Source organism: Microcaecilia unicolor, chromosome 4, assembly GCF_901765095.1.
Source record: "Microcaecilia unicolor chromosome 4, aMicUni1.1, whole genome shotgun sequence".
Classification (NCBI taxonomy): domain Eukaryota; kingdom Metazoa; phylum Chordata; class Amphibia; order Gymnophiona; family Siphonopidae; genus Microcaecilia; species Microcaecilia unicolor.
The window spans coordinates 191,803,754-191,819,060 of NC_044034.1; the positions used below are offsets into that span (position 1 = coordinate 191,803,754).

At 42.9% G+C, this 15,307-nt stretch overlaps 1 protein-coding gene across 1 annotated transcript in view; it reads left to right on the top strand.

The window, feature by feature from the left end:
• OTOG (otogelin) overlaps nucleotides 1-15,307 on the top strand; it is a 706,015-nt gene that overhangs the window by 345,073 nt on the left and 345,635 nt on the right.

The following is a 15,307-nucleotide window of genomic DNA, read 5'->3' on the forward strand; positions in this document are numbered from 1 at the left end:
GGAGGGAGATTGAAAGATGAAGGATGGCATAGGTGGTAAAGACCTATCTCCCCCTCCAACAAAAAAAAAGAGGGCTTTCACTGTATGAAGAAATTTAAACCTCTGGATAATATTAACAAGAAGCAACGCCCTGAAACAAAACATGAGAGGCCTTTCTTAGTTCCAAGAATTTTGTGATGATCCTGGTACCACAAAAGAACAGAGGTTTCCCAGAATGAAAGGCTATTTTAACTTGTACAGTACAATTTGATCTGCTCTTCTATTCTGAGTTATTGTGTAATGGCTCCTTCCTGCAAATGAACAAGGACTGGCCACTGTATAAGAACAGAGATTCCTTTGACTCATCTAACATTTACCAGACACTTAATGAAATGTCTGTGCTTTTCATGCCTGAAACCTTCATTTTTTTTTTTTTTTACAATGTGTCTCTTATTTTATTGTTCTATATTAGTGATGCCCAACTTTTTCTTACAGGCTTTCAATCACCAAACACAGAGCCTTAACGTAAAATTAAAAGGTCAATTTACAGTCACCGGCTTAAATTAAATGCTCAAAAAAGAACAATTTTTCTGAAACCCATTAATCTGTGTGAAGATAAAGAGTGATATTATATTACAATCAATTTTGTATTGAATAAATAGTATCTCTCTGTTATCATACCGTGGCACCTGTACCCTTGGTTATTCGATTAGTCAGAGCATTACTGAGTAAATGGAGTAAGCCTGCAAACGGGCTGCCATTTAAGCTCCTGCATACATCCTCGAGCATAGCACAAAAATGTGTTGTTTAGTGCAACAAAATAATTGCGCTACAAAATACTCCTGGATTTTATAAATGGCACCGAAAGTTACGCACCCAACTTAGGGCGCACTTCTGAGATGTGTGTGCAAATAAATCAGATAATGCGCTCTGAATGCATCAATAATTGGGTGCTAACAACCAATTATTAATATTAATTGACACTCATTAAAATTTTCCCCTAACTCCCATGGCACATATCTCAAAAGGTAGCATGGCCATGGGAGTGTCAGAGCGTGCTGAAAGGTTTTGCGCAGAATTACAGACTACTGCCAAAGCACGCCTAACTTGGGCACTGTCATTTACACCTGGTTTCAGCAGGTGTAAGTCTGCCACCCAAAAATTAGGTGTGGGATCCACATTAAACGCTATTTTATACAAGGCATGCACCCTTTATAGAATAGTGCTTAGCACTGATTTTTTTTGGCACCTAGTTTTCAGTGCTGTTATTGAATTCTCTCCATAGATTATAGTATTTTATAATTCATGCACATACCCGTATTCCACCCAAACTTTGCCTATGTGAATGCCCACCTGCAAAGTATATGCTGTCGAATATTGCTGACACAATACTGCCTAGCTGGAAACTTCTCATTTACTTTGTGTGCACATATGTTCACATATACATGTAAATGATTAGAATGCCAGCACTTAAAACATAAGCATCGCCACACTGGGACAGAGCAAAGGCCCATCTAGCCCAGCACCCCAGGGGCGTAGCTATGGGTGGGCCTGGGTGGGCCCAGGCCTGCCCACCCAAGCACACACACACACACACTGCAACTGCAACTGCAGCAGCAGCAGAGCGTACCATGGCAGAGACGGCACCCGCTCGCGCTCTGGCTCAGCTCTCCTTTCTCCAGGTTCCTTCCAGCCCGATTTCGGCTCAGGCCTGCCCATCACCACCCAAGCGCACACGCTCACTGACTGCAGCAGCCTCCTAGCGTACTACACATCGCGCCATTGCGGGCACCCACTCACTGCCACTCAGCTGATCTATCATCTCTCCAGTAAGTTGCAGGTTGCATCAGCGCGTTGTTGTTTTCCATCCTACGCGGATGTGGCTGTGCGCGGCGGCGGCGTGCTCAGCATCGCTCTGCTCGGCCTCAGCTCCGTCCGCTGAGCTCGCTCGTGGCAACTCACTGGCATCGTGAGGGGCGGGCATAGCTGCACATCACGCACGGCATGCAGGGTTAGTGCGAGCCTCAGCCTGCCCGTGGCCCTGCCCTGAAACGTGGGAATTTGGGGAAAATCGAATCTGAATCGAGATCATTCCAGAATCGAGTACCTTACTTTACTGCCAACCCAAGCAGGAGCAGCAGCAGCAGCTGCCAGCCCATAAAGATAAGCCCAGCTGCCAGGTAAAATAAATGTTTAGGTGTTTTTTTTTGATATGTACAATGTAATGCTTGGTGGGTTTCTGGGTGGGCTCAGTGCCCAGGTTAAAATGTTTAAAAAAAAAAAAAAAGGTATATTTTTCACGTTGGTGTGGGTTTGGGGTATGGATGGTTCTGTAGTACCCAGGTTAAAAAATAATAATAATAAAAAAAGTTTTATATGTAATGTAAAGGAGTTCTGGGTGGGGTTGGTCTCTGCAGTGCCCAAGACATTAAAAAAAAAGATTTATATTTAAGTTGGTGTGCTTCCGGGTGGGAGGAGGGGAGATGCCAGACTATGGGGGGTGGGTAGGGGGTAGGACAAGGCTGATGCTAGGCTACAAGGAGGGGTGGGGAGTAGGGTAGGCTGATACCTAGCTACGGGATGGATGGTAGGAAGGGAAGGGCTAATGCCGGGCTATGAGGATGGATTGGGGGGTAGGGAAGGATGGGGGATAGAAAGGGAAAGGGCTGATGCCAAGCTACGGAGAAGGTTAGATGGGGAGAGGGAAGGGAAGGGCTGATGCCAGGCTAAGCGGATGGATTGGAGGGGTAGGGAAGGGACGGGCTGATGCCAGGCTATGAGGATGGATGGATGAGTGGATGGGGGATAGGAAAGGGAAGGGCTGATGCTGGGCTACGGGGAGGGATGGATGGGGGGGTAGGGAAAGGAAGGGGTGATGCCTAGCTACGGGGATGGTGCCCACCCATATTAGTTTTGGGCCCACCCAAATGTAAGGTCTGTCTACGCCACTGCAGCAACCCTGTCTCTGACAGTGGCCAATCCAGGTCACAATCACCCGACAAGATCCATGGAGCAAAGCATTTTGTACTGCTTATCTTCAGGAATAGTAGATTTTTCCCTACGTCCATTTAATAACATTCTATGGCCTTTTCCTTCAAGAAGCCGTCCAAACCTTTCTTAAACTCTGCTAAGCTACTGCCTTACACGTGTTCTTTCCACCTAAAACTAGGCTGCATCTTGTAGATTACCCTTAACAACCTAATTCTATAAAGGCACCAAAAATTTGCATGCTCAATTTTTGCACACAATTTAATTGGATAACAAGCTAATTAGTGCAGATAATTGGCTTGTAACAAACAATTATTGTTACTAATTAGATTTCATTGGGATATACATGTGTAATTTAGGTGTGGGATCTGCAAAAAATTTTTACATTTGAGTTCAAAAAGGGGGTACAGAAATGGGAGAGTCTTGGGGAGAACGGGGGTGTTCCCTAAAATTAACACACATAGTTATAGAATAAGGGGGAAACAGGCCTAATTTAGGTGCATACACTTGCACCATGTTTTCAGTTGGTGGAAATGACCATGCCTAAAGTTAGGTGAGATTCCAGGGCATAAGCACTATTCTATAAACTTTAACTTTAAGCATGGCTTATAGAATACTGCTTTTTTGGCGCTGAATTTTTTGGCACCATATATAGAATTTACCTCTAAATGACTTTGCCTTTTAATTTTGTTATTACAAGTAAGAGTGGTGAGATTTTTAAAAAATAGATCACAAAATTAGATCAAAGAAGGCATAAAAAGATTGTGTATTATTTTAATTAGCTCATTAAATGTATTTCAAGCCAATTCAGTGGATATCCCACGAACTAGTGTTCACCTGTCCAATCTGCAGGTTTCACGGAGGCCAGAGGCAGCAGTGATCCCAGAAATCAGTAAATACACCTTAAAAATATTGGATTCCCCCTACTTTACAGCCCATTAGAGTTACTGTGAAAGTGTTTAACTTACCATTGTACTCTAACCAGGCTTAATATACCCTGTCCATGTCTGACCTCAAGTTGTTCACACATCTCTGCATACAGTTCCAGCAGAAGCATGCAGCTAGTATTTCTTGTGCTGCCTCATTCCCTGCAACTGAAGAAGGTCAAGGAATTCCATGCCAGTGAAAACAGCAACAAGTAAAACTTGGCCAATGGGCTTCCTGTCTTCCCATTAAATCATTGACCTAGCAAGCAAGCAAAAAACAGCCTGATGAGTCTGAAGGCGGCTCAGCCTCAAGAGAGTACATTCCAGTAGTTCATGGTCATGTTCAGAGTGTGACCAGGCTGAATCTACAATACTGATACAATTAAAATTTGAGCTCATTGCACAGAGTGAAGCTTCGACCCCAGAAAACAAGCCAATAAGGATACTAATAGTGCACGTTTATACAAGGGCAAATTTTCCTTCGCATTGATTTAAGAGAGAATTATCAAAACGAGAAACCCGCATTAAAGTTTGATCATTATTTTGATTTTTGGCTTTTACAAACTGGTTATATGGCTATTTTTAATGTTAAGGATGAACGTTTATTATGATTTCTCCTGCTAAGAAAGAACAGTGGGTCATCAGTCAATCAATCAATCAATCAATCAATCATGAGCCTTGTGAACCTTAGAGCAAGGGTGTCCAAACCTCAGCCCTCTCCAGGTCAAGTTTTCCAGATTTCCATTATGAGGAGGCAGTGCAGGCAAATAGATCTCATGCTTATTCATCGGGGAAATCCTGAAAACCTGACTGGATTTCGGCCATTTAGGACTGAGGCTGGACACCCTTACATTAGAGTGTTTAGCAGAGTTATACATCTAACAAAAGTTTGTTTGTGGCAACATGAAATATAATAACTAATTTTATGAGAGCCATTTTAGGTGGTATGGGCGCATGTCTTATTCTAATCATTTACACATGTATGACAATAATCTGTCTGTGCACTATTCTGTAAGCAGGGGCGTAGCCAGTATGGCCTGGGCCCCTGTAGACTTGCGACTAATGTAACTGAACAGTATGGACTGTTAATCCCAATTACGTAACCTAATACTACACAGACTGATAAACAGCCAAGCATAAACCTAAAGGGATGTACAGAGTGAACATACAACAATGAAAAAGTGGGAAATACCCTCAGAAACCAAGGTATCTACCAAGGTCTGACCAACAGGACATTAGTATCTATATGTTATGTCCGTGATCTAGTCTCTTCATAGGGGTTAATTTTTCCCACCTTCACTTAAACCAAACTGCCCATAATAGAGCCTAAGTTTCAAATTAATGCTGAGTAGACAAACATATCACAAGCCATAACAAAACATAGATTAACTTAGTGTAACCCATAGAGGGTTAAAAAAAAAAATGTACCTGGCTCCGGGGTCGTCGCGTCAGCTGCTGGGGAGATTTTTGGGCTGCGTTCGCTGCACCAGCAAGTTCGCTGCACCAGCATGTTTTTTTGGTTGGCAGTGTCCATGACAGAGCCCAGCACATTTTTGGCGCGTTGGCGCTACGGCAGGCAGTAGGGAGGCCGCATCGAGGAGGCAGTGAGGAGGAGTGAAGAGAGGAAGCCTGAAGAGAGTCTGGACTCTGATTGGCCCTGCGTCAGCGTCTGACATCGACGTAATGACGTCACACGTACATTTCTGACGCAGGGCCCGAGGATTCCTTCTCTTAAGGGAACCGGCTCTATTTTAAGGTACCGAGCCGGTTCCGAAATTAAAATAGAATCGGCGTGGGACCGGAGGAAAGAATGGGGGAGTGCTCCGGGGCACTCTCCCAGCGTTTTTTGTTTTAATAATGTGGCCAGTCAAGTTGTGGGCGCTGCACGCGCCAGGTTGAAGAGGAGGAGAGCTGGGTGCATCGGAGGTGGCACGAGCCGGTGCTGGCTCGTGGAAGAGAGAAGCAGGAGGCTCGTGCCACAAGGAAAGAGGATTTTTTGGGCTGAAGGAGCCACAAGGTACAAATATTTGTTTTTTACTTGAACAGCTGTGTTTGAGTAGATGTTTAAAAATTGTTTAATTGAGTCTAAAAGGCTGTGTTTTTAACAAAAAGAGATTTAACGGGGCAGGAGGCTCGTGCTTAAGGCACGAGCTCGGGAGGTTAAGTAAAGATTCTAAACTGTCTTTAGTGACAGTTGGGTGGGTATTGAGCTGCTGAGAGGATGCAGGTGTCAGAGTCCCTCAGAAAAGTTAAAGAAATTACTTAACAGTGAAGAAAAATTGTAAATTGTGATTGGATGTAGTGTGTGTGCATGCACAGAATCGTAGCAGTTAATTACAAAGAGCCCGCGGGTATTTTTGGCTCTGAGGTTTGTGAGTGAGAGACTGAGCTGGAGGTAGTTCACCTAAACTTAAACTTTACTACCTTAATTTACCAGTTCTTGAGAGCTCAGATTAATAAAATATTTATTTTGACCTGGTGTGACCTAAAAGGTTCATAATATGGGCTCAGATAAAAACTGAAGCACAGAGGTGTTATCCTGAACAGCTGGATCAGTGCCTTAATATTTGAGTGTGCTGTTTTTTTATTAAACAGGAAGAAAAATACAGACATTACCTGTTTTAAAGAAAATTGAATTGGAACTTATATATAAAGAGGGATGTGCTGTAAAATAAATAAATAATCCAGAGAAAGTTAAAAATAATTCAAAGAAAGTTAAGAAACTTCTGAATTATATTTTTAATGCCTGAAAGCTGTTAACAGGTATAAGTTTAAAAATCAGATTACAACATAATCTGAAGTTTATATAATTTTTTTTCAAAAATCTTTTGAGGGTGGGTTATAGCTTAGGGATACCTAATTATATTTTTATTTACTTGGGGTAGCTAGCAAATAGGAAAAATATTAATATACTAATGGAATGCATATGTAGGGAACAGGTTTTCTTTCTTTAAGTTCTTTGAGATAGAGTAGTAGGAGTGTGAAGCGGATCTGCTATCAAGTACAAGCTAGTCAAATCTTCTATCAAGCTCATGCTGGCCAGTGAAGACGGGAGTCCACGTCAAGAAAGAAGAGGATAGAAAAACTAGAATAGAGCTAAAGGAAGTATCCTTTGATCCTTCATTATTAACACTAGAGAAAGAAACTTATCACGGATCAGGGGTGAGAAGTAGAGCAAAGCTACAGATTTTATACTTACTTTGCATGCACGACTGGAAGAGAACCTGAAAGAAAAAAAACAAAGCAAAGAATCAGCCCTTACAATTTCAAGGAGAAAAAATATTAAGCACTGTTTTGTAAAATTTGATGTGATAGCCGTTGTTTTTTAAGAGAAATACTTATCTGACAAATTTTCTTTAAGTGTTGATGGAGTGAATATTTGTTATTTTCCTAACAAGAAAAAGAAAAAGAAAAAATGTTATAGTAAATCACTTACAAGTCAATAAATGTAATTTATTTCCGAATTCAATATTCGTTTAACTGAGTTTCTTATTTAGTTTAATCTCCCTTCTTGTTTTAGAAACAAGAAAGCGAGGATAGTTTTAAATGATTGAATCTCACCTCTGTTAGTTTGACAGGGGGTCATCTGAGGTATTGCTATGGTATTTGTAGGGTGAGCCCTTGTTTCCAGAGGTGGGGTCACATTAGTTTGTAACATAGTTGGCTTGATAACCCCACATTGCAACTGCTCATTTCTTTCAACAGGGCCCAAAACGTTTCACCCACTTCAGGGCTTCATCAGGAACCACCAGTTTACTCATAATAGGGGATAGATTTGTCCCTGGACCCCCCTGCCGATGACCTGACAACCCCCCCTCCCGCCACTGCCTACCTTTGCTGGCGGGGGACCCCAACTCCCGCCAGCCGAGCCGAGGTCCTCTTCTTCCCAATCCCGCGCAAGGCTTCATTCTAGTCTGACGTCCTGCACAGGTACTGGACGGCGGCGGGGGATGTTTTTCGCCGAGAAGGGGGGTTGACTGGGTCACGGAAAGGGGGGGGTGAAAACGGAGGGATGGCAATGTCTGGAACAGCGGGAGGGAGGGTGAGGGATGGCCTTGCTATCACCCGTTTCCTTCCCTTTTGAAATGGGCATTTTTTACTAGTTTTTTATGATTTTTAACCGGAAAATGATCGCTCACCATTTGCCACACTGACAGGAATTGTCAGCAATATTCTTAGAAACAAATTGCTATACATTGCAAAATAAGATAGCAGATGTAAATCTCAAAGTGGACATATTCCAAACACTAAAATGAAAATAAAATGATTTTCTCTACCTTTGTTGTCTGGTGACTTTCTTTTTCTGATCATTGATAAGTCTCTTGACTCTAAAGTTTAGCAATTTCATTAAAGCAAAATATATTTTCACATATCACAGACTCTTCCTATCCAGGAGAATCTTTTATATAAAACAAACACCAAAAAAAAAACAATCAGATTTTTCACTTACCAGCTATTATACACTACACGTTAGCTAAACTTCCTCTGGTACTGTTGGAACCACCAGCCAATGAAATGGCTTTCAGCTGTAGCTATCCTGTTACCTGATAATTATGCAGTCAAGCCCTCCTCTGGGTGTACAAGCTCAGAAAAAACCCCCCAAAAACTTTGAACCACTTACAGATTTTAACAATTACACTATTTAGTTTTTATTTCTCCCCAGTCTCAGTTGCACACCTCCCTCCAAACCTGGCTGTTCTCTTAATTTGAATGTTGTTCAAGCTCACCCTGAATGAGGAGTTCTTTTACACCAATGGCATATATAGCACTGGGTGTATCCTTTCAAACAAGTTCAGCAGAGCTTGCCTGTCTCAGTGAGCATTGCTGTAGGAGAGGGGACAGCAGAGAAGAGAATCACAGCTTCAAGTCAAACATTTTGCAAGTGATCTGACCTCAGGAAAAAGGTGCCTGCAGGCGCCCTCCAGAGGTCAGCGCCCCCCTGCGGTGCTTACCACGCTTACTGCATTGGCACAGCCCTGCTTTTCTAATTCCACTATATCTGTTTTGAGATGTGGTGACCAAAATTGAACACAATATTCAAGGTGCAGTCGCACCATGGAGTAATACAAAGGCATTATAACATCATTTTTGTTTTCCATTCCTTTCCTAATAATACCTAACGTTCTATTTCCTTTCTTAGCCACCACCACACACTGAGCAGAGGGTTTCAACGTATCATCAACGCCTAGATTCCTTTCCTGGTCGGTAACTCCTAATATGTACACTTTCTGCACAGAAATCTCAGCATGATATATAGAATCAGGGGATAGGTCTTTATTTTAGAAGCCATATTCATGATTTACTTGTGTAAATACCTGTATTTTAAAGTGTATATCGCATACACTTGATTTTAGAAAGCCAGCATTTACATGTGTATATCTCCATCACTTGTGGATTGCAAGGGGGCAGCAACTAGCCATGGTTTGGGTTGGGTAGACGAATGTATTCCCCATTTCCAAAAGGGAATGTATGTGTATGTCCTAATATATCAGTGCCTGGATTCAGGTTTGTAAAAAGGATTTGTTGTGCCAACCCTTAATAGGACGGATTAAAGGAGTTCTCCTTCTTATTCCCCAATGCTCACTTTCCCTTCCAATATGAAAATAAATAAGAATTGAGGCCTTTGTTGTTAATTAGTGACACGTACACATGTAGGTTTGCAAGATGGCAGGCATAGGCAAGCAAGTGGAAGAGTAGCCTAATGGTTAGAGCAGTGGCACAAACCTCTTTGTGATCATGTGCAAATCAGTTAACTCACTGGGTAACCACTGAAGTGGAGGAATGCAGGAAGTCCCCGTGGATATGCAGCAAAACGTCAAAAGGGGTGGGGAGAAGTGATGGCTCTTCAGAAACAAACCATGGAACCAAGAGTTTATAAAATTCACTCTTTATTTTTTGTTGATACAGTTGTTTACTTTGAAGACTCGATACGGGACCGTGTTTTGGCGTAAAAGCCTGCCTCAGGAGTCTGGAATTAGAACAGGCATGGAATAAGAGAGATCAACTGGTATGATGGTGTACCTCAAATAACTAGACAATGCAATCTTTAAAAAGACACAGTGTTCACCAATGAGATGTGCTGAATTTCTATGTGCAAAAACACTAAAAAGAAACAACGGTTCCATGCTTTGCTTCAGAAGAGCCATCACTTTTCCCCACACCTCTGAACTTTTTTCAAATCAGTTAAGTCTTCATTACCTAAGGTAAAAGCATGCAAGAAGGGACATATACATGGGTGGGGCTTCCACTTACTTGTGTAACTTACAGAATACTATAAGATACATGCATCCTCGCTGCATTGATGCGGTACCAGTTACACTAAGGGCCAGATGCACAAATCTTACCATGCTATTAAAATTTTATTTAGACTGGTTCTAGCCAGTCTAAAGCAAAGGATTATGTAGCTAGTAATGCACAAAGGGGTTTTCTGTGGCACTAACATGTGCCACCGAGAACCCCTGCAAATGCATTACAACGAGCTCATTAATATTCTAATGTGTATTCCGGGGGGATGTACAGCTCCAGAGCAGTCTAATTTAATGAGCAAATTTTATGGCTGCTCTGGAGCTGTCGGAGAGGAGGGAAGCACAAGCGGGCAGCTGCAAAGGCTTCCCACCTCTCACATCCCAGTGCCCCGCCCAGCCGAACCCCACTACAAGCCCCCGCCCCCTGAATTAAAAAAATGTCCCTGTTGGTCCAATGGACCCCAACACTTCCACCTGTGAATCTTTTAAAAAAAAATTTCCCTGGTGGTCTAGTGAAGCAGACCCCTCCCCCCCCCCGAGTCCTGATCCAGATCCCAATCATCCCACACCCCTCCCTGTACCTTTACAAGGTGTAGGCATGATCGACAGCTCCTCCATCCTGCCTCGGGCCTGCCCGGAACAAAATGGCAGCAACCAGTCCCTGCCCAATGCATTCTGAGATATACTGGACAGGGCTAAGAACCATATAAGGAAAAAAGGGAGGGCTATGGAAGGATTGGGACTGGGAGGGGTGTGTACGTGTGCAGGGGGGGATGGGGTCCGGTTTACTAGACCACCAGGAAAAACGGGAGGGGGTCGTGGAGTGGGTTGGGTGGAGGGTGGGTCAGGGTCCACTGGACCACTAGGGAAAATTTTTAAAAAGTGTGAAGTCGTCCGTCCAGTGCATCAGAGCTGTCAAATGCATTTGACGGCAGTGTTAAATGTATTTGACAGCTTGGAATGAGCGATACACAAAGTGGGATCTGTGCAGCTCATTTGCATGCAATCCCCTTTGTGAATTGCTCACTGTTTTCGAGTCGCTAAATTTTACCGCTGCCCTTGTGCATCAGACCCTAAGTCTAAGGCCATTATAACTGCGGATTTGTAAACATTAGGCACACTACTACTACTACTACTACTACTACTACTACTACAGAGCTTAGATCTATTCAAGACACACAAACAGGACCAATAAGGGATCAGGGAATTACTTATGGTGGGAATGATTTAAGCAGACATGGGTGCTGAACAAGTGAATAGGAGTTAAAAGCAGCTTCAAAAAGGTGGGCTTTTAGCTTAGATTTAAATATGGCAGAGCTTGATGTACTGACGCTGGAAGTCTTTTCCAGGCATACAGTGCAACAAGATAAAAGGAACAGAGTCTAGAGTTGGCAGTGGAAGAGAAGGGTACAGATAAGAGAGAATTACGCAATGAACAGTTTCCAGGGAGGGGTGTAGGGGGAAATAAGAATGGAGAGATACAGAGAACCTGCAAAATGAGTGCACTTGTAAGCAGGGCTGGTTTTAGACACGATGGAGCTGAGGGCAGAAATCAAGGAGGGGGCCACTCCCTGCCCCAACCCACGATCTCCCTACCTGCCATTTCCACCACACATAAAGAAACATTAAATGACTTCTTCACACACAAAACACAACTTCACACACAAAACACAACTTTCGATCTCCCTTTCTCATGCTCTAGTTCTCCTATTTCCCATCTCACTCCTTCACCAGTCTCCTATTTCTTTCTATCTTTCATCTACTCCTCATTACCACATTTCTACCTCTGCACTCACTATCCTCCTCTCTACTCCTCATTACCACATTTTTGTCTCTGTACTTACTATCCTCCTCACATTCATCTCCTTACCCCCACCTCTCCCACATGATTCCACAATTTCCAGTATATTCCCTCCCGCCATTCTTATAGCCCAGCATCTCCTCTCCCACTCCGTCTCACTCTCTTTCTCATGGCCTGACATCTCCTTATCCTTTTTCCTCCAACATCTTCCTGTCCCATCTCTCTTCCCTCCTATCCCTCCCCACACAGTCATCTCACATCTTCTCTCTCCTCCCCATCGTGGTCCAACATTACTTCTGCTCTCTTTCCTGTTGTTCTTCTGTCCTCTCACCCTATGATCCAGAATCAATCTCTCCCTCCTGCCCACCCCCAGGTCCAACATTTTTCCTTTTCTCTCTCCCTCTCATCCCCTGGTCCAACATCTCTCTTTTTTCCTGATTGCCCTTCCATCTAGTATCTTCCACTCCCCTGGGACTGCATCCCCTAGGTCCAACATCTCTGCCATTCTCTTCCCTCCCTTTATCTCATTGTCCACCATCTCTCACTCACTCTCTCTCTCCCTCCACTTCCCCCACTCTGTTTCCAGGCCCATAATTTATTTTTCTTGTACCCTCCCCCCACCTTCAGTCCAACATTTCCCCCTCTCGTCCCTCCCCATCCCCACCCCTGGGCTAACTTACAACAGCTCATGGAGGCCCCATGATCCAGGCATCTCTTCTCCTCCCTCCCTGCCCCTTACCTTCCCGGTCTTTAAAAATCATTTTTGGGAGTCACATGATTTTTTGAGTGGATCACACATGCTACTGATCCTCTCCGGGACCTTACCCCCCACCTTTAAGCAGCACTGAGGGGAATACAAATATTTTGCACAAAGAATACTTGCCTCATCTTCATGGGCAACTTTGTGACCCGAAGCGAAGTAGGTATGACTGGAAAATCAACAAAAAAGGACGCTAAGAAACTGAGAGGTAGTGGCGAAGTCAAAATGGCACCTGCAGTGACTGGCACGCTAGTTGCATTTTCACCTACACAACTTTCCCAGTTAACTGAAGCAGTGGAATGCGCTTTAGAGCCATGCCTGGGTCAGCTGTCTAGTCAACTTTCCAACGTGGAAGTTTTATTAGCAGATACTATGAGGCGGACAGGTGATCTTGAACAATGAATATCTACACTGGAAGACACAGAACAAGTGACATCAACTTTGCTGGAGGCACTGAAGAAGCAAATAAGAGACCAGGCCTAAAAGATTGTTGACCTAGAAAACTGTTTCCGGAGGGACCACCTCCAGATTATTGGGATCCCTGAGTCAGTGCTGGAATGGACATTGTCCACCTTACTAGAGCGCTGGTTGTCTTCAGAATCTGCCTTATCAGATAATGCTGGCCCTCTTTGTCTGGAAGACAAGATGGAGGTAACCAACCACGTGCTGCGATTATAAAACTGTATAATTATGTGCATAAAGTAGAAATTTTGAGAGGATTTCGACAAAAAAGGGACACAATAACTTATGAAGGCGTGCCAGTAAAAAATTTTCAAGATTACTCGGTGTCCTTGCTGGAATTGAGGAGGCGATTTGCGCCTATTTGTATAGCACTTTATGAGGCGTAGCTGTGCTTTATGTTGGTCTACATTGCAGAACTCAAAGTATTTCATCATGGATCCTGGCAGAAATTTTCTTCCTTACAGGCAAAGCAAGATTGTTTGCATGAAATACAGTCATCTCAGTCTTCAAAAACATGATTTTGGCAATTAATCAGGTTGGAAGTAACAGGATGACTAAGCAATAACGTTACTGGCAATATCTTTAGAATCACTCACTATATTAAACTTGGGTTAACCTTAAACTCACTATATTAAACTAGGATTACTTCTCCTATAAAACGATGTACGATTCTATCAGCTCTAAAATGCCACAATGCAGATATAGCTTGTCTACACGTTAACGGAAAAGGAACACTATAAATTAAAACGAGCCCGGGTGGGCGAGGAATTTTCAGAATCCTTGGGAGGTAGAAGGGGAGGCATACCAATTCTTATTCGCAAAGGTTTATCTTACAAAGCTGAGCTTATTGTCCAGGATTCTGATGGTAAATATGTTCTTCTGCATTTATGGATTCGTAGTCGTGAAATTTTAGTCTTGGCCTTATATGCATTACCATAACGTATTCTTCTTTTACATGTATGTATTCTTGTCTACCATGTATGTATGTACTTTAATGCAACACCTTTTGTAACCCTGCTAACCGGAAATGGCAATCGCCATGATGGCAAATGTAAGCCACATTGAGCCTGCGAATCGGTGGGAAAATGTGGGATACAAATGCTACAAATAAAAAAATAAAATAAAATATGGACCGACCCATTATGATCCCAACTTTTAGCACTCTTTAATTCAACTTTGTTTGCTATATCAGTCTTTACTTCTGGTAGTATTAGGTGGACTGTTCGTCCCTACACTCGAGCCATTACAGTGGTGCCCGTGCAAAACTTCTTCCCTTGTTTTTGTGCTTGTTAAACTTAATTGATATGTGGTGCTCTCTTCACCCGGGAGAGAAAGATTTTACACATTTATCCAGAGCTCACAATATTTTCTCGCAGATTGACTATGTTTTGGTGGGATGCTCCCCTTTTTGCCTCCATATTTGCAGCCACTATTGGCTCTAGGGAAATTTCAGACCACGCACCAGTGTGTTTTGACCTTGAAGCACATGTCAATAGCCATCCTGCTTATATTTGGTGTTTTCCATCCTATTTATATCATGATAAAGATTTCCAGAAGTACATACGTGATAAATGGGAGACATGTCACACATAATGAGGTCCACTTAGATCAGCCTACACTTTTTTGTCCAGCAGCCAGGGTAGTCCTACGAGGCGACATCATAGCTTATGTGCATGTGAGAAATAAGTGACTAGCTATCTAGCATTCTGCAGTTAGAGAGCCAATTAAGGAAGGCCAAAAAGGAGTATGTTAGACGACGTCCCTATACAAGAGAGCAGTTCACTGCTACACAAGTTTCCTTGAACTCTTTATTACATGAAAAAGCTGCTCAATCGCTGATTTTTCGGAAGTATTGTTTTTATCGTTATGGAAATAGATCAGGATGCTTGCTTGCACGCATAGTCAAAACATGGAGTGGGTCTCGAGCAATGACAGTGTTACGGGTTACGCGGGGGGTAGTTTATAATAAGAGTGAAGATATTGCCTGCATATTTAGAGTTCTTTTCACAGCTCTATGGGGTGAGTGAGCCTTTCAGGCCTTAACAAAAATTAAGAGGCTGTGAATCTTCCTAAATTATCCAGTTAAGATTCACAGATACTGGAGGATCCCCCTTCAGCTAAAGAAATACAGTGGGGGAAATAAGTA